The sequence below is a fragment of the Sarcophilus harrisii genome, chromosome 4, assembly GCF_902635505.1.
Source record: "Sarcophilus harrisii chromosome 4, mSarHar1.11, whole genome shotgun sequence".
In the NCBI taxonomy this organism is placed as follows: domain Eukaryota; kingdom Metazoa; phylum Chordata; class Mammalia; order Dasyuromorphia; family Dasyuridae; genus Sarcophilus; species Sarcophilus harrisii.
This window is the reverse complement of record NC_045429.1, coordinates 383,023,749-383,048,944: the sequence shown is the minus strand read 5'-3', so window position 1 is coordinate 383,048,944 and position 25,196 is coordinate 383,023,749. Positions and strand designations below refer to the sequence as shown.

The window sequence follows — 25,196 nt, the reverse complement described above, 5'->3', positions numbered from 1 at the left end:
GAGCAATTAATATTTTTCCAATTGTTTAGATCTGATTTTATTTGTGTGAAAAGCATTTTACACTTGTGTACATATAATTCCTGGGTTTGTCTTGGCAGGTTGACTCCCAAGTATTTATATTGTCTACAATTATTTTAAATGAAATTTCTTTTTCTATCACTTGCTACTGGCTATTGTTGGTAATATATAAAAATACTAAAGATTTATGTAGATTTATTTTGTATCCTGTAACTTCACTAAAGTTCTTAATAATTTCAAGAATTTTTCAGTTGATTGTCTAGGATTTTCTAAGTATAACATATCATCTGCAAAGAGTTATAGTTTTGTTTCCTCATGGCCCATTCTAATTTCTCTCATTTTTTTCTTTTCTGATAGCTGCAGCTAATATTTCTAGTAAAATATTAAAAAAACAGGTAATAATGAACATCCTTGCTTAATTCCTGATTGTCCTTCTAGCTTCTCCACATTGCAGATAATGCTAGTATATCACACTTAAAACCCTCCAGTTCTTTAATGTAGAAGCTGCCAAATCCTGTATAATCCTGATTATAGTTCCATGATATTTGAATTGTTTTTTATTGGCCTGTTGCAATAACTTCTCCTTACTCTATGAGTTCTGGAATTTAGCTATGATGTTCTTGGGAGTTTTCATTTTGGAATCTCTTTCAAGTGATAATCAGTGGATTCTTTCAATTTCTGTTTTATTCTCTGGTTCTAATATATCAGGGCAGTTTTCTTTGATAATTTCTTAAAAGAAAGATCTTCTCCAAGATTTTTCAAAGAAAATCATTGCTTTCAGGTAATCCAATAATTTTTGTATTATCTTTTCTGGATCTATTTTCTAGTTAGTTGTTTTTCCAGTGAGAAATTTCATATTTTCTTCTATTTTTTTTATTTTCTTTTATTGATTGTTGATGTTTTGTAGAGTCATTACTTTTCACTTATTGAATTCTAATTTTAAAATAATTATTTTCTTCAGTGAACTTTTTAACTTCCTTTTCCATTTGACAAATTCAATAAAAGTTATTTTCCTTGAGAAATATTTCTATATCTTTCCCCATACTGTTGACTCTTTTTCCATGATTCTCTTGTATTACTCTAATTTCTTTCTCCATTTTTTTTATTTCTTTAATTTGCCTTTTAAATCCCTTTTAAGTTCTTCTAGAATTCTTTTGGGGCCTGAGACCAATTTACATTTTTCTTTCAGTCTTCACATATAGCCATTTTAACAGTACTGTCTTTTTCTAAGTTTATACCTTGATCCTTCCTATCACCATAGTAACTTTCTATAATCAGCTCCTTTTTTGTTTTTTGCTCATTTTTCTCTCTTTTTTGGTGACTTGGTGTTTTTGTGGGAGAGTTAGGTTCTGGTCCTACATTGTTTCAAGTTTTTTTGTGCTGGGGCTTTGGGTTTTTCTGCCAGCTTTCACTGGATTTCAAGACTTAGCTTCTTGCTTTCTCTGGAGGGTAGGTTTCCCTTCTGGCTTGTATTGGAGGGTGGACCTCTCTATTGCTCTCCCCTGGATGTAGGGTTTGGCTGCTAGCCTGCTCCAAAATTGGGGCCTTGCTTCTGTGTTGCTATGGTAACAGAGTCTTTCTAGTGACTGGCCCTGGAGATCTTATTGCTGATCTGCCCCAGGGGCGTGATCCTGCTGGTGGGTTGCTATGGAAACAAGGTATTTCCCCAGGTAGAATTTCATTGTTGGACAGGCTTGGGACAGGACTTCACTACTGGTCAGCAATAGGATCAAGGCCTCCCTAGTGGCTTGTGCTAAGAATGGGTTTGCTGGGATGGGACTTTGCTGAGCAGCACAGACTAATAACTTGTCTAGGATGTTGCTGATTTACAGAAGGATGGAACCTCAACAAGGTTTGGAACCTTGTTGAAAGCCCCCATATTGTGGCTGCTGCTGTTGAACTTCACTCCTTCCTAATCCAGTGAGCTTTCCTGTCATACTGATAAGCTGCTTCCCTGTTTCTAGACCAATTTGGAGGTGATGTTCTAGTACTTTGAAGGGGAATTTGGGAGAGCTTCAGAGTGTTCCTTCATCATTCTGCCATATTGGCACTGGAAGTCCTAGTACCTTCTTTATACTCTGAATTTTCTAGTTTTTGCATCCCCACTTTCTAGAGTCTAGGCTAAAGTGAAGGTTGATAATCAATGATAACAAACCATGTCCCATCTAAAATAGCAAGGAAACAAAAATGGAAAAATATGCAGAAGGAAATATGAAAACAAAGAGAACATTTTTGTTCCTACCTTGTTAAAGTCAATATACATGTTTTTATACAACTTTAAATAAATTTTATTTTTTGTACACATATTTGAATGTTTGTTTTCATTTATGGTTACTATATAGATACCTGCAGTACCATAATCACAAAGTTGTCACAAAGCTTTAATGGGATAATGTATCTAAATCATTTTACAAACTTTAAAACACTATAAAATGTTAATTATTATGATGATTAAGTTTAGAATAAATAATATTTTTTAAATGGCAAGCAGGATGATTTTCATTTCACTGTTTTTTTTATTACACCTACAGTACTCCTCTTCCCCATTACTTATGAGTCTGTCATCTATGAGAGATGCCTCCATGAGTCACTACCCCCAATCTCTTTAGAAGGACTGGTCCAGTAACAGTCCCCATTGTCCCACTCAGTATTCATATAATAATTTCAATACTTTTTTATCAATAGCATCACTCTTTAGTTTCAAAACTACAGTGAATTCCTTCTCTATTTCATTCAAGAAACAGGAAACCTGCTCAAGAATGAGTCAATTTACTTTCAAATTATCCAGCAACATAAAAAAATGAAGAATGGAGGAAACAGACTGTTGGAAAAAGATCAATGGCAAACTAGTCAGTTTTCATTATGATTCATACATGAAATTTTTACATGAAGGCATCTGGGAATTGTCTTTGAAGGAGAAGGCAGGGGATTTTTAAAACAGGAGAACATTACCATGCATACCAATGAGTGCTTGTTAAGAGAGATCAAGGAAGGAAGTTGTGAAGCTCTTACATCCTCTTGTTTGATGTCCTTTTAATGTATCTTTCTCTTTTCACTGTTATTCTGAAGAAACTGAAAGTTAAGCAGAGCAAAATCAACTCTGTCCTTATATTTTTACTCTAAACATACTGAGTCATGCTAAAATGTATATGTGATTGGTACTAATGAGATTGTCATCATCATTGCTTTCTTGTATTCAGACACATAATTTTTATATATGAAACAGAAGTGATATGTTTGGAGTTTTTTGATTGAGGGGAGTATGGAGGTTGGGAAAGGAGGATGGAAAGGAATATCTAAACATCTTGGCTTCTTCTCCCTTCTGCAGAATCAAAATTTCCATTCCTTATCTCCCAGAGAACAGATACTACACCCACACTTTTCATGAGCACTAAATATTCTGCATTTGTGTCTTCAGCTCTGCCATTTACCTAAGAAGGCAAAAAAAAACCTAATTAGTAAACGTTTAACAAATAGAATTGAATCAAATATTGAAAAATAGATAAAGAAATGAATGCAAGCTATTTTTCCATGCTCATAGAATGAGCACTTACATGTATGAATAACATACACAGCTAAAAAGGTGAAAATTTTGCATGCAAGATAAATAATATAAAAGGTATCTTCAAGTGAAAACAGGGAACCAAGACTGCAACTCATGCTAGGGAGATGGATGCCCTAGAACTCTCATGAAACTGCTGTTGGGGCAGGGAGCAAGAAGCATGGGGCAAATTTACCCAGCATGGTAAGTGACAATGAAATTGGTGCCTGTTAAATTTAACACCCTAAATCAAAACTCCAGTCACCCTATTTCTCATAATCAATGACCAATAGGTTCATTTGTTTGGGGATTACCAATAATTGGAAGTAATTTACTTATGAGAACTTAATAGCTTCTTTCAGATTCCCTGTATGTGGAAACATAATGATAACACAAAAGTTGAATTTCAAAAACCTTCCATTCTTTTTTCTATGCTAACCTATGATGACTATAACCTTTAAGGGAAAAAAGATCTTCTCACCTTAAGTAACAGTATTAGATAAAGAAGGAAAATGAGTTGCTTGCTTAGTCTCTGAGTAATCTGAAAGGGTAACTTAATAAGAAATCCATTACATTAATCCTGATGATTCACATCAAAAAGCAATAGTTCCTCCATGTTCTAAACCTGTTGAAGTTGAAAGAAGGCTGCACGTGATGTAAAGTGGTTATGTATATGCAAAACTGCTGAAAGACCTTTTGATTTTCCCAAAAATCAAAGTCAATGAGAATACTGATACTTTAGCAGTTTATCTGAATAATTGTTCACAAGTTCCTAGAGCCTGGGCCAGAAATCATGTCCCTCAAGCCCTGAAGTTGTATCTCAAATAGTGGGCTCCAGTTATCACCAGAATTAATAAGGACCTCAGTATCAGAAAGGAAAGAAAGACACAGTAATTTTAGAGGTAAAAGGAAAAAAGGGTAGATAAAGTAGCCATTAGCATTTCTGAGAAAGAGTCTAATTGTAGAGCTACTATGAAAATATGGAGAGTGGCTAAAAATCCCCAACTAAATGTAATTCAGTGATAAAAAGGGACCATCTCCGAAATTTAGTCTGACTTCCAAAAATGACATCAACAGAAAGCCTGGGAATAAAAATTATGATTAGACACCACTCCCAGAACTACCAAAATCCATGACTCAGCTCCTGAAGCCAGATCAACACTGTGTTTTTATTCTCTCAATGATTCTTTTTCCCACAGGTCCACCTGCTCTTTGGATTTTTCTACTCTCCCCCTGACCCAGCACTCATTCCCACCATTTCTTCATGTGTTTGGAACCCTAATGGTATCATAAAATTTGCATTTCAATGGCACTCCATCCTGTTGTCTATCTCTTAAAGACACCAATGCTTTTCATGCAGTATCCATCATACAATTAATTTCTGCAGAAGCAGGAGAGCCTGCATGTACTTGTGAACAAATCATGTGTTGCTCCATCTACTTTATAGATAGTTTGCAAAAAAAAAAAAGAGGATCTTTAAAAAAAAAAGAACTTGTAAAGTTTCTTTGAATAATGGAAAACTTTGATCTTTATGATATTTCTGGGGTAAGTAGGCAGACAGGCAGAGACACTGGGTGTGGGGCTTGTCTTCTGTGGTTCACATTTGGTTCATGGCACAAGACATGCCAAAGTGAACTTGGTAGTCTCAGCTCAATGCACATGAGTGCTTGACAAACACCAGAGGACGCAGGGAAAGAAAAAAAAAGGAATGAATTTTGTCCCCCTACTGCCCTTTTTATTGTCCCTGCTACTATTTTTCATTATCCTCTATTACCAAAAAGTAAATTATAAAGTTAATTTTTAGCAGCAAAGAATGTATTTTTAAAGTCTCTTGCCCTCCTAGGATACATTTATTAGAAGATTTAGAGTTCCGATTATGGGACCAGTTGTTTATAGGCTAGCACATACATTTCATTTTTTTTAAGAAAGAGGAAAAAGGAAATGGAAAGAAAAGGAAAGGAAAAAACAAATCTGTCTACTTTCTTCACTCATTTTCTGGATCTGGAAAAATTAACTCCCTACTAATAAGAAGAAAAACTAAAGAAAAATTGACCTTTACATAACACTTTAAAAATTGCAAAGCACTTTACTTCTACTGTCTCACATTCAGGTCTTTCTCGAAAATAGAGCAAACAACTTTGGCTTTCCTAGTCTATGAATGGGACCATCACCAGCAGGAGTGAAGCTGACAGGCCCCCCAGGAGTGAATGATCTACCATAATTCTAGATGATTCGGTGTTCTTATAGCTGGCTGGCAGGTTCCCCTAAATATGATGGCTGGGACAAAAGAACACTAAATTTTAAGTATTCTGAAAAAGCACAGAGCTTTGGAAAAAATAATGTACATATATTTTAGAGCAATTTTAAAGGGATTTTCCATGAAAGGATAGATGAGGGAAGTAGCAGATGTTGAAGATATCAAAGCCATGCTTTAAATTCTGTCTTATTGAATAAAAGCTTTCTAGGTCTCCATTATTACTAGTTAGGGAAGATCACACTACAATCATGTTAATAATTCAATACCAGCCTTGGAAAGGTACTGGGCAAGTCAATTAATTTCCTAGGGCCTCAGTTTCTTCATTTATAAAAAGAGGAGGTTAGGCTTAGAGGTTCTTTCCAGCCCTTCATTGATGGTTCTAGAATAATTATGATCTTATATACAGAATAATACTTATATAAGTGAAGTCTGAGCCTAATCATGTTTTCATTCATGTGTATATACACATATGTGTGTACATATACACATACATAGTATAAAAGCTGAAATCTAAACTGTGGCTTATTTCAGTATTAATCATAAATCTCAATGTTGGTACCACACAAAGATTTCTAAGACAAATTAGATCAGGGAACAATGGGAGTTTATTTCTTTAAAGTCCAATGGCTGCTTTAGTTCCTGATAAAAGTCTGTTCTTCTAATTCCTTTTGTTTTTTTTACTCTGTCCTCCAATCAGCACTTCTCTCTTTGATCTTCTGCTACCTCCCAGCATGCTCCACCCTCATCCCTACCTAAAGCATCCCTTCTCTGGAATCAGATGATTGTGAGTAAGTTGAGATGGTACAAGTCAGAGAAGTAGCTTTAGTCTAGATCAGGAATATATCTACAGCCTCATCAAGGCTCATTCCCTCATTCAGATGAACATTGTGTCTGTAGTCTTGGAGCAGCCCAGGGAGCCCCAGCCGTGGTAGACTAATTCACCAAACTGTTTTCTTCTTAAACAGATATTAACACATGATTATTGCACATGTACAGTTAACCTGTTTTATGTCCCTTGTTAACATAATTCTCTTGGGGATTAGACTGCCTAGTCAGTCACATTGTTGCCTCCATTTATCGTTGCATCTTAGAACATCTCAGCACTTAACATCAACTGTGTTAAAATTCTAACCAAATAATTAAGGACTTAAAAGCTACCTTAAAGTATCATCTGATCTGATTACCTCATTTTTATAGAGAAGTATTTAGTTCCAGAGAAGTAATATGATTTTTCTAAAGTCATATACTATGAATCAATGAGAGAACCATGACTGGAGCTCAGAATAATAGCTCTCATGTGCTTACAAACATAGCATTTTTATTGGGTCCAGGTTACAGTTGGCTTTGCCTTATTCCAAGGTAATTTCTAGATTAACAGGATAATATTAACAGGATTCAGTTTTGAATTTTTGATCATAATTTACCATAGTAATTAGCACAGAGATATAAATATAGGGCTCATTATATTTTGTTGGTTGCCTAAATTCAAAACATAATTTTTTAAAAGCTGAGACATAGCAGAAAAAACAGTTAATTTGAATTTTTCCTGAATACTTTATCACATTTGTATTTTACTGACTAAAGTGTTTGGTTCAGGGGAAACTAATGACTTCAAAATAAAACTGACATTACTATTAATTATCATTTTGGCCTTACTGTTATTTTTAAATAATGATCTTTATCCTTTTCTATCCTGCAGTGTCTGAAACGTGTTTTTAATGTGTGACAGCTTGGCTAAATCAAGTCAAGTCCAAACTCTTCCCTGACACCACGTGTAAGAAAGGTGGATTAGCTGTGGCAAAAATAGCAATGAAACTACTAATACAAACACTGTAAATCATCAGAAAATAAAAAGGCTTTAAAAAATACACAAAGCACCGATTAGTAATAGCTTTGCAAAGTGAATTTCAAAATGATTTGAGAATGTTTGCATTCAGAAGATAGAACTGGCTCCCTCCCCAGAACAAAAACCCATCTCCTTGGCTAGCCTCCCCAGCAGTGTCCCTTGTTATGTGTCCTTCTTATGTCCAGTCTTCCAAATAAAAAAATTTTTTTAAATAATTCAACATTGTTACTTGCACCAGACAGAAAGCCTACTGACAAACCTGCTGCTTTTTCCTTCCTAGAATCCTTTTGAATCCCCCTCTTCCTATCTATGGTTTGGGTAGATGCTGGTCTTTTGTCTTCTGGATGTTCACAATTACTCTTCTTACCAGAGAGGCAGTTTGGTGTCCTTGAAATAAAGACCTGAATTTAAGTCCTGCTTTGGATACATCTTAACTGATGACCTGCAAGTCATTTAGCCTCTTAATGTTCTAACAACTCTCTAAATAGGAAAGAAATTATAAGTAAATGAGCTTAGGTTCAAATTTTATCTTAAATAGCAGCTCTATTAGAATTAATTTAATATAATAGTGGGTTAAGAACTCCATATTAAATTCTCTTTCTGGGGATGCTCATCAATCAAAGAATGGATAAACAAGTTATGGTATATGATTGTGTTGGAATACTATTGTGCAATCAGGAATAATCAGCAAAATGGTTTCAGAAAAACCCGGGAAGACTCCTATGAAAGTGAAGTAAGCAAGATCAGGAGAACACTGTATATAGTGACAGCAATATTGTATAATGATTAACCGCGAATGACTTAGCTATTCTCAACAATACAATGAACTAATACAATTCCAAAAGACTTAATAAAAGTACTCTCTCTCTCTAGAGAAAGAACTGATGGAGTCTGAATGCAAATCAAAGCATGCTTTTTCTTTTTCTTTTCTTTTTTTTTTCTTCTGAGGCAATTGGGGTTAAGGGACTTGTCCAGTATCACACAGCTAGGAAGTATTAAGTGTCTGAGGCCAGATTTGAGTTCAGATCCTCCTGACTTCAGGGCTGGTGCTCTATCTACTGCACCAACTGGCTGCCCCCAGAGCATGCTTTTTAAATTTTTTTTTTGTTTTTCTTGTTTGTTTTGATCTGTGTTTTCTTTTGCAACATGGTTAATACGGAAATGTTTTACATGATTTCACATATATAATCTATATCAAGTTGCTTGCTTCTGAAGTAGGGAGAAAAGAAGGAGAAAAGGAAAGGAGGGAAAGAGAATTTAGATATCAAATTTTTCAAAATTGACTGTGGAAAAAATTTACATATAGTTGAGGGAAAAAAATTTAAATTCCCAGTCTGTTCATCAGTATTTCCTTCTGTGATAATATCTCTCTACTAAACATGCTAAGCCAAACTATACTTATCCAAACTGAAATTTTCCACTACCCCCCCCCAACATTAACCAATGTGATCTAGGATGTCATAGGACTTCATTGTCCTACCACACCATGCTCATTCCTATAAGAATACCTATACTTACAGCATTTACCCTATATAACATTTTTTCAACTCTTTATCTGTCTAAATTTGTTAGTCACTCATTAACATTTATTAAGAACCTACTTTGGACCAGACACTGTGCTATATGCTGGAGATACAAATGTGAAATAGAAAGCCAGCTTCTTCCCTCAAGCAGCTTACAATCTAACGAGAGAAGATGACACACAAAGGAAGAAAAAAGCTTGGTGATGGAGAAATCCAAAGTAATACAGTCAAGTGGAAAAAGAAGAGGTGGCTGACTCAATCCCTTTCTTAAATGGAGGAATCCTATTCATCCTTGAAAAATCTTTTAAGATGATGGGCTGTTATTCTCTAAATAGATAAATAGTTAAAAGATATGAACAGACGATTTTCAAATGAAGAAATTAAAACCATTTCTAGTCATATGAAAAAATGCTGCAAATAACTTGATCAAAGAAATGCAAATTAGGTGAACTCTGAAGTACCACTATACATCTTTCAGAGTGGCTAAGATGACAAGAAAAGATAATTCTGAATGTTGGAGGGGATGCAAAAACTTATGATGAAACTGATGATGAGGATGATAAAAACTGGGACACTAATACATTATTGGTGGAGTTGTGAACTGATCCAACCATTTTGGAGAGCAATTTAGAACCATGCCCAAAGGGCTATCAAACTGTGCGTGCCCTTTGGTCCACCAGTGTTACTACTGAGTTTATATCACAAAGAGATCTAAAAAGAACCCACATGTGCAGAAATGTTTGTGGCAGCCCTTTTTGGAGTGGCAAGAAACTGGAAACTGAATGAATGCCCATTAGTTGGAGAATGGCTGAATAAGTTATGGTATATGAATATTATGGAATATTATTGTTCTATAAGAAATGATCAACAGGATAATTTCAGAAAGTCCTGGAGAAACTTACATGAACTGATGCTAAGTGAAGTGAATACAACCAAGAGAACATTGTACACAACAATAACAAGATTATAAAATGATCAATTCTGATGGATGTGGTTCTTTTCAACAATGAGGTGATTCAGGCCATTTCCAATAGATTTGTCATGGAGAGAACTATCTGCATTCAGTGGGACCTATGGTGGATTACAACATAGTATTTTCACTTTTTTGTTGTTGTTTGCTTGCTCTTTGGGTTTTTTCTCATTTTTTTTCCTTTTTGATTTGATTTTTCTTGGGTAGCTTGATAAATGTGCCAATGTATATAGAAGAGTTGCACATGTTTAACATATATTGTATTACTTGCTATCTGGGAGAGGAGATGGAAGGAGGGAAGGAGAAAAATTTGGAACACAAGGTTTTGTGAGGATGAATGTTGAAAACTATCTTTATATATATCTTGAAAATAAAAAACTTTACCAAAAATTAATTAATATTTTTAAAAGATTATGGGGTGTTGTCATTTAGTCATTTTTCAGTCATGTTCTAGTCTTCATGACCCCATTTGGGATTTCCTTGGCAAAGATACTGTCATGCCTTACTTACCATTTCCTTCTCTGTTCATTGTACAAACAAGAAAACTGAGACAAACAAATTTAAAGTGACTTGCCCAGAGTCACATAGCTAGATAGTGGGCTACCTTTTTTTAGGTAAGATCCAAGTTAGATGGATGAGTCAAATGAGTGGAAAGAATAGAAAAACAATGTTGAAAGGTGGTTGAGAATTGCATTTCTTCAGAAGTCACAAAAATGATAGTTACTGACTGTAAGAAGTCAGGGCAGGAATCTGCTAATTCCAATCAAATGCACTTGGACAACTAGGGAAGAAAAAAAGAAAAGAAAAGCTGAAAACAAGGTAAAAAAGCCATTATATAAAGCCAGGCAGTTTGCTCATCAGAGTTCACACCAAAATCCATGAGATGTGCAAAAGGAATTGTTCCAGGGACACACAGAAATTACCCTATGTTATAGATTCCATCTGCAGGTAACAATTAAATATGTGTAAAATGCAGATTCCTCTTCTTGCTAAGTGAGGAAATGAGAAAACTTTAGGAATCCCTCTCTATTCTCCAGTTTATGGATAATTATGTTCCTTGAAAGGATAAAAAAAGAATCAGACAGTATCAATCAGCATTCAACAACTACTAACTCAGGCACTGTGCTAAGCCCTGCAGGTACAAAGAAAGGAAAAAACTAGACCGTGCTCACAAAGAGATCACTGTCTAATGGGAGGACTACATGCCAAGAACTATGCACAAACAAGATATATACAGGATAAAGTGGTGGGGAGGGTGGGATAGTTTCAGAGGGAAGGATCCAGGATTAAAAGAAGGAGGTAGGTCTTGCAGGAGGGAGGTCTTTAGCTGAGACTTGAAGGAATGCAGGGAAGCCAGAATATAGAAACATGAGGAGGGAAAGCATTCCAAGCATGAGAGACAGCCAGAATAAGAAGATAGAGTGTTGTGTGTGAGGAACAGAAGGAAGTCAATGTGACTAGATAACAGATAACAGGGAGTAAGGGATAAGAAAACTGGAAAGGTAGGAGAAAACCATATCATGATTTAAAAGTCAATGAGGATTTTATATTTGATCCTTAGAGTAAAATGGTCTTTCGACCCACACAGATTAAGCTAATTTTCCTTAAAAGATGTTGTCATTCCTCCCGACTTGGTTAGCAACATGCCCAATGGATAAATGATCAAAAGATATTTTCTATAACCAAAGAGCTAGAAGTTCATGCATATCTTTTGACTTAACAAGACCACTAATTGACATGAATACCAAAAGAGATTTAAAAAAAAAAAAAAAGGAAAAGGACCTATAGGTACAAAAATATTTGTAGCAGCTCTCTTCCCAGGGCAAAAAAATTGAAAATTGAGAAGATACCTATTAATTGAAGAATGGCTGAATAAGTTGTGATATGTGATTTTCATGGAATATTATTGTTCTATGGGAAATGATGAGCAGGATGCTCTCAGGAAAAAAAACCCAGAAAGTTCACCATGAACTCAAATAAAGTGAAATGTACTGTATACAAAGTAATAGCAAGCAGCTATGACTGCTATTCTCAGCAGAATAATGATCCACAATTACTCTGAAAGACTTAAGATGAAAAATCCTATCCATACCCAGAGAAGAAACTGATTGTGTTTGATTTTGTCTGAATGCACATTAAAGCATTCTCATTCTCTCTCTCTCTCTCTCTCTCTCTCTCTCTCTCTCTCTCTCTCTCTCTCTCTCCCTCTCTCTCTCTCTGTTTTTCTCTTTCTCTCTTGCTCTGTCTGTCTCTCTCTTTCTCTCTCTCTCTCTCTCTCTCTGTCTCTGTCTCTTTATCTCTGTGTCTCCCTCTTTGTCTTTCTGTCTTTTTCTCTATATTTTTCTTGAGGGTTTTTCTTTTAATTAAGGTGGGAGATCTGTATTTTCTTTTACAACATGATTTATGGAAATGCTTTGCATAACTTTACATGTGGTTTCTTAATGGGGACTGGGGAGGGGAATAAGGGAGAGAATCTGGACCTGAAAAGTTTTTAAAAAACAAATGTATAAAAAATAGTTTTAAATGTCACTGGAAATATTAATAAATATTTTTTAAAAGAGAAAAAAAAAGAATTGGTTGGCTCAGACTGTTGATGTCACTTCCTCATTCCCTGAAACAAAGCAGCCATCAAAAACTCTATAGGAGTATAGAAAAGGGCTTTGAAGGTTTGTTTCCACCAAATCAAACTGAGGTCCTCTTATTGAATATTCATTTATTGGTGTGACAAAGCTAAACTAATAGGGTATTGGCTTCTGTTAGGCCATCCCCAGAACAGGATGATTTTGCTCAATTGAATTCATTATTCAGCCTTATCTAGATTGAACTGACCCCTACCACTTCTTTCTGCATTCTGAGATGATAATAACTTTGTAATTATCTGTCATGCTTTTACATAAGAGTTTACAGATGAATTTATATTTTAATACATTGTTGAAGGAAGGAAGGAAGAAGAGAGAGAGAAAGGGAGGGAGAAAAGAAAGGAGGACAAAAAAGAGAAAGGAAGAGAAGGAGGGAAGAAGGAAGCCAGAACAAGGGAAAGGGGAGGAGGAAGAGAAGAAAGAGGAAAGGAAGAAAGGAGAGAGGGAAAGAAAAAAGGAAGAAAGAAAGTAGGAAAGGAAAGAAGGAAGTAGAGAAGGAACAGAAGTAGGGAAGGAAGGAGGGAGGAAAATAAGAATTTATTAGTTGTCTACTATGTGTCAGGCACTGTACTAAGTATTTTATATTATTATCTCTTTTGATCTTCACAAAGACCCTGAGTTAAGTGCTATTTATTATTATCTCCATTTTGCAGTAGAGGAAACTGAGGCAGAGGCTAAATAATTTTCCCAGAAGTTAAATGACAATTCATATTTGAACTCAGCTCTTCTTCACTACAACCTAATGCTCTGTACACTGTGGCCTCACCTGGTTGTCTAGATTGCTTAGCAATTTCTCTGTTTTATCAAGTCAGTCAAATGTTTCTGACTAAGGCATTTATGGTGTGTTCCTTTGACCTTATTTTAACAATTAATTTACATTATTTTAACTTCTTGAAATCATTTCAATTTGTATCCATTTCTGTTCTCTATTTCACATTTTTTATGCCATTTCTTTTCCTCTTTGTTCTTTTCTTCTTGAACATAATAAATATTGATCTTAGCTAATAAGTTGATAACCTAATTGTATACAAAAAGCTGAGCTAGTGATAAATCCCATGACCATAGTAAGTTGGGTTTTCCTTGCTACGAAAATATAATTAATTTCTTAAGGATATTGTTTGTTCCTTGCCATGTTTAGCATCTACCAAATTTTTTAAGGAAAAAAAAATAGATTTGCGATGTAGAGGGTTGAGGCTTTTGTAATAAACAAGTATTTAGCCTCTCATTTCTTTTTTCTGAACCATACCTTCCCATACATTTCTTTCTATTCTCATCTTTTCCCATCTTTTTAATAAAATCACCAAGTATCAGAGTAAAACTTGATTTGGAGAATTTTAGCAACTTATTTATCAAATTTTCCCACCATTTCATCCTCAGCAACCAGCATTGGTATAAATTGCAATTATTCTCATTACAATCTTTTTGCAAATAACTATCATTGGTATGGCCAAATATCATGTGAAATCATATTTTTATAGCTTTGGAGCATAAGATAAAAATCATCCTATCAACTCTTTTCTTTGTCTTTCCAGATAGTACTTGCAGTTCATTTTTCCTATTAGCTGAAAATTACTTCTTTCTTCTGCTTTTATTTATGGCAAGAATATCAAGATTGATATGATTTAGTTCCTTTAGCAGTTTTCTATACTCTATATATGAGGTCCTTGTCCAAGAATCCAAAGGTCAATGGAAAGAAAAATAATGGGTTCAGGTAGGACTCCTCTTCTCCTCTGACATAGTACAGGCACTCCTCACCTCACTCTTTGACTATTATTGTAGACTTCTGGTAGGTTACTCTGCTGTTGTTCTCCTTGCCACTAGTCTTTCACCATTCCAGCTTATTATCATCTACCCAGTTGTCAAATTGAGTTTCCCACACATAGGTCTGTCCATATCATCCCCTTATGCAATAAATGTTCGTAGTTTCCTATCATCTTTAAGATTAAAAATAAACCCTTTGTTTGACATTGAAAACTCTTCAAAATTTGAACTCATGAAGATGAATCTTCCTAATTTTCAGGTCAATATCTATCCATGGTGCCATTTGCACAGAGTAGATACTTTATAAATATTCCTTGATTTTTTTTGCATTATTTTGCTAAATGAGAATAACGCTTTTTCTAAGTTAATACTTAAAAGATTTGTGTGTATTTCAATTTTCATCATTATTAAAATGTTCTTTTATTTAAAAAAAGGAAAATCCTTCAAAACTTGCCCCCTTCTACATTTCTAGTCTTCTTTATTCCCCTCAAGTAGTCAATGATTTAGTGACACTGGACTCTTTACTGTTTCTAACACAAGATAGTCCAATTCCCAACTTAAGACCTTTTCACAGACTGTCCCCCATGCCTAGAATTCTCTCACTCCTAATGTCTGTCTGCTGGCTTCCTGGCTTTCTTCGGGTCCCAGCTGCAATCTCACCTTCTACATGATCCTGATCTACCTTAATTCTAATGTCTCCCCTCTATTGATCATCTGTATATGTTGTGTTCCCATTCAATGGGAACCAAGAGCAGGAAGATTGGGATTTTTTTTTTGTTTGGAGTTTTTTACTTTTTTGTTTTTTTACTTTTCTTTGTATTTCAAGCACTTAGAACCTTGTCTGATATATGGAAAATACTTGATAAATGCTTGTGGACTCACTAAAGTGGCAGCATTTTGTGATAATTAATGTGCAAGAAATAGCATAAAATATGTCATTCAGAAAATGTGTGACCAAAATGATAGGAAAGAGTTTAGTCACATAGGGAAAATGAGATAGAGGAATGCTGCACTAATATTCACAAAATGTGAAAAGACCTAGGAGCAAATCACATGGACATACTCAGTGGATTTATCTCCTAAGAACATCTATGGGAGAACCTGGCTGAGAAGAGAATGAGAAGGTCTATAAAAGATGCAATATGTACTAATATAGAGAATTCTTTTCTCCCTCCATACCATCCCTACGACCATGGATCTTTTGAAAAACATTTGAGGTGCTGTTTAATTATTTAGCAAACATTCCTTATTAACAGTGAATCAACAAAAGCATAGTCAGGTTGTTGTGAGTTGAGATACTGGCAGAACTAGGAAAAAATAAATCCTTCCTCAACAATAGCTAGTGAACTTGTGATTCACCTGTGGTTAGCTGCAAATTCTTTCTTTCTTCTGTCAGCTGGTTTGAACAAATAAGTCATGGAACAGACTTAGGGCACCTTGGATTAATTTTGTTCCAAGGTAGATTCATCCTGGACCCAGCTACAGGTCATTTGGGGCAAGAAGGATATCAAATTATAGATATTGAGTTGTGTATGTATAATATTATACATACAGTTATAAATATAGATATTATAATTAGCTCCAAGACTGACAACAAGCAGTCAAAACTTCAGAGAACTTTCTTGATCATTATTTTTAATCACTTTTCCAGTGTTTTTTTTCTTTTAAGTACATCTTCAGAGGGCTTTTAGCTGGGAACATATGAACATGCTCTTACTGTATAGATTGTTTATTTGAACTCTTAGACTCTGAGTAATCCATTACACCAGGTGAGGAATTGTGCTCCAGGATGCACCTCACAGAATTTGAAATGCAGAGTGCTGAAAGGATGAGTCCAAAGCCAGTCACTCAAAATTCAAGTAGATCCACAGGAGCAAGAAAAAAAAATTATAGCACAACAGAAATATGAAAATACAAAAGATGAGACTCTCAATAAGGTAAAAGGAAAAATATGTTTTGGGGATACATACTGATAAAATGCAAAATAATATCAGAAGCATACCCTAGAGTCCTTCTTTAGCTCTGATAGTGTTAAACAAGCTTGGCAGATATATGACAGTTAGTTATATGATGTATTATGAGAAAATGGCAAAGGGAAGATTCCACATGTCTACAGGGGTCCTGCTGCTCTGAACATCTTGTACTGGCTCCTAGAAGCAAGGCAGAAACATGGAAAGTCAAGCAGAAATCAAGGCTATGTCATGTTGTCATCGTTATTTTTATTGTTTGGTTGTGTCCAATACTTCATGATCCTAGTTGAGTTTTCTTGGCAAAGATACTGGAGTTCTTTGCCATTTCCTTCTCCAGGTCATTTTACAGATGAGGAAACTGAGGTAAACAGAGTTAAGTGACTTGCCCAGGATCACACAGCTAGTAAGTGTCTGAAGCCATTTTTCAACTCATGAAGATGAGGCTTCCTGACTCTAGACCTGGCACCATATACACTGTCCCATCTACCTGCACAAGACTAGCAGAGGAGTAGGGAGAGCCAAGGTGGCAAAGTACAGGCAGGAACTCACCCAACCTCTCCCCCAAACCGCTCCAAATTCCCTTAAATAATGACTCAAAACAAATTTAAAGCACCAGAACACCACCCCCAAAATGGAGTAGAACATTCTCCGGTCAAAAGTAACTTAGAAGGTCAGCAGCAAAGGTCTGTGACCCTAGGGTGGGAGTCCAGGGTGCAGTCCCAGTACAGGCTGTGCCAGGGCAGCCCCCACCCTCACCCAGGCCAACCTCTGGATCAGTGGCAGTCCTGATTTCTTCTAGACCTCTCAGCCAGAAACACCAAAGAGGACTTTGAAGGTCAGCAGAAAAGGTCTGTGGAAGCAGAGTGGGAGCCTACCAGGCAATCCCAGCACAGGCTCACCCCAGCCCCAGCGCCAGCCCAGTCCCAGCATCAGCAAGGCAGGATCTCTTAATCAGCAGCAGTGCTGAGGGATTCTGGACCTCTCAGCCTCGGGACAACAGGAAGAACTCAAAAGGTCATCAGAAAAGGTCTGTGGCAATGGGGCAGGAGTCTGGTGTGCCGGCCCCAATTCCAGCAGCTTGCTTTAGCACATTAGATTTTATAGCTACAGTGGGACAGGGACACTTCTAATAGCTCTGGGACAGAAAAGTGCTTGTGGTCCAGGTCCCAGATCTCTGAAAACAGCTGCACAAAATCCCTGAAGCTTGGGACAATGCATCCTCCAGTCTGGAAACAGAGCCCTGCTTTAACAAAGAGTTAAAAGCCAAGTAATAGTAATGAACAGACAGCAATAAAAATAAAAAGTTTCTGACCATTGAAAATTATTATGGTGACAAGGAAGATCAAAACACACACTCAAAAGGTGATTTAAAAAAAAGGCAAAGCTCCTATATACAAAACCTCCAAGAAAAATCAGAATTGGGCTCAGGCCATGGAAGAGCTCAAAAAGGATTTTGAAAATAAAATAAGAGAAATAGAGGAAATATTTGGAAAGGAATTGAGAGTGATGCAAAAGGAAATGCAAAAAAACAATGAGGAGAAGTATGCCTTAAAAAAAAAATTGGCCTATTGGGAAAGGAAATAGAAAAGCTCACTGAGGAAAATAATTTCTTAAAAAAATAAAATTGAACAAATAGAATCTAATGACTATATGAGAAATCAAGACAATAAAGCAAAACTAAAAATGAAAAAAATAGAAAAAATGTGCAATATCTCATTAGAAAAACAACTGAAATGGAAAATAGATCTGAGAGATAATTTTAAAATTATTGGTCTAACTGAAAGTCAAGATCAGAAAAGAGCCTGGACATCATCTTTTAAGAAATTATCTATATATACATATATTGAATTTAACATATATTTTAACATAATTAACACGTATTGGACTACCTGCCATCTAGGAGAGGGGGTGGGGGGAATGAGGAGATAATTTGGAACAGAAGGTTTTGCAAAGGTCAAGGTTGAAAAATTATCCGTGAGTATGTTTTGTAAATAAAAAAGCTTTGATTTTTTTAAAAAAATTATCAAGGAAAACTGTCCTGATATTCTAGGACCAGCAAATAAAATAGAAATGGAAAGAATTGACCAATTACATCCTCAAAGAGATCCCAAGATGAAAACTCCCAAAATACTATATCCAATTCCAGAATTCCCAGGTCAAGGAGAAAATATTGCAAGCATTCAGAAAGAAACAATTCTTGTGCAGTGGAGCCACAGTCAGGAAAACACAAAATTTAGCAGCTTCTAAGTTAAAAGATTGGAAGTCTTGGACTATGATTTTCCAGACAGCGGTGGAACTAGGATTATAAACAAGAATCATCTACCCAGAAAAACTGAATATAATAATCCTTCAGAGGAAAAAGTGGTCATTCAATGAAATAGAGGAATTTCAAACATTAGAACTTTCTCATTATTATGGCAGTAAAGAGTGTGTATAAATAGACAGAGGACAAAGGGGTAAGTTGAATATGAAGGGATAATATCTTTTTTTTTAAATGAGGAAATTAAGGAGTGAGAAGGGAATGTACTGGGAGAAAGAGAAACTGAGAACAGAATGATCCAAATTATCTGCCATAAAAAAGAGGGAAGGAAAAGCTTTTATAGTAGAAGGGAAAAGGGGGAGGAGAGGGAGAGAAAATGAACCTTACTCTCATCAGAACTGGTTCAAAGAGGAAATAATATACATACTCAATAGAGGTATAGAAATGTCTTACCCTGAAGGAAATAGGAGGGGAATAAGACATGGGAAGGGGGAAAGGGTGATAAAAGAGAGCACATATTGGGGGAGAGAGTGGTCAGTTCCAAAATACTTTTGAGGAGGAACAGGGTAAAAAGACAGAGGATAAATGAGAGGAAATAGTTACCAATAGTAATTATAAAAAGAATTTCAAAGCAAGTTTCTCTGATATGGTCTCATTTCTTAACATAGAGGGAACTGAGTCAAATTTATAAAAAAATAAGAGTCATGCCCCAATTGATAAATGGTTAAAAGATATGATCTGTGTCCAAAGGGTTACAAATTCATGCATATCCTTTGATCTAATGGAATGAATGTCAAAGGAGATTCGTTTAAAAAAAAAAAAAGGAAAATTACCTATATGAACAAAATATATTCATAACAACTCTCTTCTCAGGGTGAAAAAAAATTGGAAATTGAGAGGATGCCCTGATAGTCCAATAAATTGTGGTGTGTTTTTATGATGTAATATTATTGTTCTCTGGGAAACAATGAATAGGAGACTCTCAGGAAAAAAAAAACTGGAAAATCCTCCATGAATTCAAGCTAAGTGAAATGTACTGTGTACAAAGTAATAGCAATGTTCTGGGATGACCAGCTATGAATGACTGCTATTCTTAGTAGTACAATCATCCATAATGACTCTGAAGAACTTATGATGAAAAATCCTATCCATATCCAGAGGAAAAAACTGATTTGTCTGAATACAAATTAAAGCATTCTCTCTCTTTCTCTCTCTCTCTCTCTGTGTGTGTGTGTCTGTCTGTCTGTCTCTCTCTCTCTCTATCACTCTCTCTCTCTAGCTCTCACTCTTTCTTTCTCTCTATCACTATCTCTCACTCTCTTTCTTTCTTTCTCTCTCTCTATCACTATTGCTCTCTCTCTCTCTTTCTCTCTCTTTAACTTAATTTTTCTTGAGGGTTTTTATTTTCATCAGGGGGAAAGATTTATGTTTTTTTCCCCACAACTTGACTTTTATGGAGATGTTGTACATAACTTCACAAGTGGTTTCTTAATTGTGGATGGAGATAAGGGAGAAAATCTAGAACTCAAAAATGTTTTTTAAAGAAAATTTTAAAAGAAATGCAAATTCTTTTTGTTTTGAATGTAACTGGGAGGAACTATTAAGTAAATAAAGTAAAACAAAAAAAGTAGCAGAGGAAAATTCTCCCAAAAAGTCCATACTTCTCTGGTAGTTTGATTTGAATTTAGATTAGCATATCATTAGATGGTCATCCTTGGTTCTCTAGCACTAATGGCCATGAAAATGTAGTCAGTCAGAAAAGATAAATTCATTCCCCTGAAATCCATATATAATGGAACTTGTAATTTTACGAATTTTTTTATTGATAATTTCAAATGCCTTAGTAAAAATTCCCTGTCAGTTTTTGGTAACTTTTTCCAAGAATTGAGAAGCAAGAAATACTTTTGTTTTTTCTAGGACAGCAATTGCAGAGTTGATGAACCAACCTCATCACTTTGTTTTGTTCTCATAAAGATACTGTTGAAATCCTATCCTGTAAGCATTAGGCAGGAAGAGTAGAAAGGAGGATGACTTTAAGCTGATGAACCAACATTATTAACTTGTGCTGCTCTCATTAAAAAATATCAGTGAAATTCTTTTCTATAAGCATCAGGTGGGAATAAGGAGGAGGATGGAAGAAGACTTCAAGGAGAATTGAGGAAAAAGTTAAGAAAGTGGGGACTAAGGGGACAGGGCATTTAAGGCCCTTTTAAGCTATAAAATAGTCCTTGAAGAGGACCATAGCATCAGGGAGGTGATGCTATAATGTGCTAGTGAATTGGATTTAAGTAAGGAAGAGCTATGCAAAATCACCAGTTTCACTTTCTCCTCCAGAGCCATCTGGGTCCAGTGGCAAGATATAGATCAGGATGCTGAAATTGGCCCTGGATGCTTGGATTATATGGACAATGGGAGTCCTGGGCTTTTTAAGCTAAGGTCTTTAACAGGTCTCAGTTTGACTGAGGCAATGTCCATTCAGTGATTAAGGCTACCTAAGAAATGAGGCATGTAATCTAAACTATGAGGTGACTTCTGACAGAAATCAATCAAAATACTGACATGCCTGAAAAATCTAGGGGCAAAACAGAAGAAAGAAAAGAAAGAAACAGGCAAGAAAGACATCCTTGAAGGTTCCACATTGAATGTGTTACATAACTGAAAGGAAAAGCAAGTTGTCCATAACAGATATGAGTAACAATTTCATTCAAGAAGAGATGCTCTAAATCACTATTGATATTGATCAGAAAAATGTAAATTAAGACAACTCAGGTACTATTACATGTGTCTCAAATTGGCTAAGATGACAGGAAAAGATAATGATGAATGTTGGAGGGAATGTGGGGAAACTGGGACATTAATACATTGTTGGTGGAGTTGTGAACTGATCCAACCATTCTGGAGGGCAATATGGACCTATGCCCAAAGGGCTATCAAATTGTGCATACTCTTTGATCCAGCAGTGTCTTTACCCAGTCTGTATCATAAAATCATTTAAAAAAAAAAAGAGGGGGGAAAAGACTCACATGTGCAAAAATGTTTGTGGAGGCCCTTTTTGATAGTGGCAAAAAACTGAAAACTAAGTGGATCCCCATCAATTGGAGAATAGCTGAATAAATTATGGTATATAAATGTTATGGAATTTTATTGTTCAATGAGGAACAATCAGCAGCATGATTTCAGAAAGGTCTGGAGAGACTTACATGAACTGATGCGAAGTGAAGTAAATAGAACCAGGAGATCACTGTACACAACAAGATTATATGATGATCAATTCTAACAGATATGTCCCTTTTCAACAGCGAGGTGATTCAAGACAGTTCCAATTGTCTTGTGAAACAGAGAGCCATCTGCACCCAGAGAGAGGACTTTGGGGACCGAGTGTGAATTCACAACATAGTATTTTTACTTTTTTTTTATTGTTTGCTTGTATTTTGTTTTCTTTCTTTCTCACTTTTTTCCCTTTTTGATCTGATTTTTCTTGTGCAGCATCATAATTGTGGAAACATGTTTAGAAGAACTGCACATGTTTAACATATATTATATTACTCGCCATCTTGAGGAAGGGATGGAGGGAAGGGAGGGAGAAAAAAATTTGGAACACAAGGTTTTGCAAGGATGAATGCTAAAAACTATCCATGCACATGTTTTGAAAATTAAAAATTAAAAATACTAATTTTATTTGGTTTTGTTAAGTTTAGATTTTTTCAATTTGAATTTTTTAAGTAGAAAGAAAAGAAGTGAGGACTGAAATCTGAGAAGTCTGTAATCTTAGGGCATCCTGATAGGAAGCTAATAATATGTACTATGTGAGAAAAAAATTCTTCACATGATTTTTTAATATTAAAAAACCAGGAACATTTTTTGTCATAGGACTTCACCAGTGATAATGGTAGTATGGATGTCAGTAAAATTCTCAGGTTATCTCACACTGGTGCCCCTGCAGGGCAATCCCGACCTCCCCCAAAGCTGTCAGGCAACAAAGCCAACGTGAGCACAAGTCATTTTGTATTATTTCCCCTTTTTGAGTTGTGTTTATTAGAAAACATGTTCAGTGCCTAAGAAATCCACTGGGAAGCAGATGGCCATTTGGCCCATCAACCCGATTTTAGTTGTCACTCTTATTTGCATGTTTATTTCCCCAGTTCCTATTTCTCTGCTTAGACATTTGTGGCATTTTCCTCTGAAATGTGTTATGTTACAGTGGTTCATTCCTGCTAATAACTTCCTTCAAATGATGATTACTAAGAATGAACATCTTTCTCTTAAATTCGATCCTGACCCACGAGGACCATGTCTTTGTTGGCCTTTGTTCCAATGCAATGGAAAGGGACAGAACCAATGATCTGTGAGGTTTAGATCTACTTCCTTGAGAACTCAGAGTATAGCAGCCTCTTCCTAATATGATATTCCATAAACCAGGTTTTGCCAAAAAAGAGTTAGCAGTTTGCTTTCTGCTTCTCCTCCAGAAAGTTGTGGTATCATTTTCCCTTGAATGTTTGGGGTCACATGAGGGAGAACCTGGATCCCCATAGTTTTTAATTTCCCATACAATATACCCCATACATTTTCAGGTTCATTTTTTGGAAATATACCCCTCATAGCACAAAAATCTCATTTTTATTTATTTCTTTTAATTCTCGATATTCTTGTTGATGTTTTATGATTATAAATCTTGGATGAAGGATGGAGACAGGAGAAGGAGAAGGGAATAAGAAATTGCATAACATGTACTATGTGCCAGGTATTGTGCTAAATACTTTACAAATATTATCTCATATGCTCACATTAATAACCATAATATGGAAAGAATCCCTAAAAGCAATATAGAGATACATGGTGGCCCTAAATAGATTACAGCATATTTCAAGTGATGAGCTATGAACATAAATAGCATAAAAAAATGATGAAAGAAAAAAATGTTTGGAAAAGGGGGTGGTAGATCACATATGAAGGGATGAGAGACAGGAAAGTCAAGTATTGCACTTATATTCAAGAAAAGTGAAAAAAATCTGTAAGAAAACTCCACTTCATTGGCTGAATTTTCTTTAAAAGAACGTAGATAAGAATCATCAAAAAATGAGGAAGTCTGAATGGATTGAAATCTACACCAATTAAGGAATATCTACAATGCAATCAGAAATATTGAAAAGAATTGAAATCACCCACATCCAGTCTCTCCTTATTGCAATTTTTCTACTCAGGATATATGAAACTTTGGTGAATTATTTGGTTTCACAAATATTTCTTTTTTACTTGGTATCAAAGATTCTGAGTACAAGGGATAATGTTGTAAAAAATTACCCAGCCATATGTTCTGTCAATAAAAAGTTACAATTTTTAAAATTTTAATTTAATTTTAAAAAAGATTCTGAATGAACTCAATATTAATTTCAAATATCATGGTTTCGTTGCTAGCTTGTTACTGATATTGATTGGTGGCAGAGACCATATTTATGGTCTTTGTCTTCTTTGTGCATTTGATAGGGTATCAGATCTGAAATCAGTAAGACTCATCTTCCCGAGTTCAAATCTGGTCCCAGACACTAATAGTTGGGCAATTTATTTAACTCTTTTTGCCTCAGTTTCCTCATTTGTAAAATGAATTAGAGAAAAAATGGCATTATCCTTGCCAAGAAATCCCCAAAGAGTTGGACATGACTGAAAGATAACTGAACATCAAAAGCCCATCAGATTGTAATCTTTTCTGAGACATGGACCCTCAAATAAGGATTTGAGGAAACCTCTGGATCCCTTCTCAGAAATATTTTAATATGCCTAGAATAAAATGCATAGGATTACAAAGAAACCAACTATTTTTAAATACAGTTACCAAAATTTTTTTTAATCTAACCTAACGTCCTCTTTTTCCACATGAAGAAACTTAACCACCTTCAGGTGAGGTGATTTGCCCAAGTCACATAAGTAGCAGAACCAGAATTTAAACCTAAGTCCTGTGGCACAAGATTCAGGACTCTTTCTACCAAACTACATATGATTTTAATATGAAATCTCCCTAGAATCTCTCAGTACTGTGTCAGAAAACTTCTGTGTCCTCAGTACTATGTCAGAAAACTGCTTCCATCTGAAATGTCTGAGGAAAATTCTGAAGATCACCTAACAAGACAAAGTACCAGATTCTGAGATCCTCTCTTGAGCCAACTGCCAAATTCCATCCACTAATATGCCATGAAAGGCCATTGCACTATTGAGATTATACCTATAGCTTATAGATGATCATGACAAAGCAATTCTAGTGTTCTATGAATTATACACAATATTATTTGTTTGCACCATGTTCTTCTTCTTAAAAGTTTAGGAATTGTTTCAATCTCCATCTTGGAGATTTTTACTTAAAAAAAAACAAAACCACATTTTCCTCAAGTGACTCCGAGTTCTCTCTTTAAATGGTGA

General features: G+C 35.5%; 1 protein-coding gene across 3 annotated transcripts in view; it reads right to left on the bottom strand.

The window, feature by feature from the left end:
• Positions 1–798: 798 nt before the first annotated feature.
• EFCAB2 (EF-hand calcium binding domain 2) overlaps positions 799–25,196 on the bottom strand; it is a 149,942-nt gene continuing 125,544 nt past the window's right edge. Inside the window, exons 8-9 of one of the 3 annotated variants that reach the window (XR_004233962.1) lie at positions 16,558–16,705; positions 799–3,449 (exon numbers count right to left, since the gene is read on the bottom strand). The gene's annotated coding sequence lies outside the window, so the exon portion shown is untranslated. The remainder of the gene's footprint in view (positions 3,450–16,557; positions 16,706–25,196) is intronic. The other 2 variants (XR_004233963.1, XR_004233964.1) reach the window with 2 other exon arrangements.